Below are 576 nucleotides of genomic sequence, written 5' to 3'. Positions count from 1 at the left end.
CGAAGCGTCACACAAGAGACGTGGACCTCGGACTAGCTGGTAACTTTGACAGATGGTGAGTTGCTTATTGAGGATTGTGTTGGATCATTGCATTAGCCATAGTTCGGTGGGAGATCATGTGTTATCTGTTAATATATGATCTCGCTGTTAAAAACTAACTTCATACTAAATATATATAGTTTTTTTTTTCCTTTTTTTATTCACACGTGGATAGGTAAGGTCCTTTTTTGTCTATTTTTGCATTTTTTTGTTCTCATAGGGACTTTAGGGAAAACCGCAGATGAGCCAGAGACGCGAAAGCCAAGCACGGCATGATGCCAATCCTCAGCTTCCCGCAGTTTTTACCTGAAGAAAACGAGAACACGAGACTCTTTATGACGTCACAAGAGGTCGCATCCTGCCGTGTCTACCTGACGTGTTCGGCTGTAGATTTGTAGATTATTTGGGAAAGTCAGGGCTATGTTTTGTTTTGTTTTTGTGTAGTATATATACATATTTTTTTTGTCTTTTCTTTAGGCTTTAGAGTTAGGGAAGTGGTTAGGGACATTCAGGTCAGTGCAGACGGGGTTAGAATGG

General features: G+C 40.6%; 1 protein-coding gene across 1 annotated transcript in view; it reads left to right on the top strand.

The window, feature by feature from the left end:
- Nucleotides 1-576, top strand: part of LOC119585239 (putative uncharacterized protein MYH16) — a gene marked incomplete at its 5' end in the record, with an annotated part of 81296 nt that overhangs the window by 55533 nt on the left and 25187 nt on the right.

Source organism: Penaeus monodon, chromosome 19 (assembly GCF_015228065.2).
Source record: "Penaeus monodon isolate SGIC_2016 chromosome 19, NSTDA_Pmon_1, whole genome shotgun sequence".
Taxonomy (NCBI): Eukaryota; Metazoa; Arthropoda; class Malacostraca; order Decapoda; family Penaeidae; genus Penaeus; species Penaeus monodon.
This window is presented reverse-complemented; position numbering and strand designations above follow the sequence as displayed.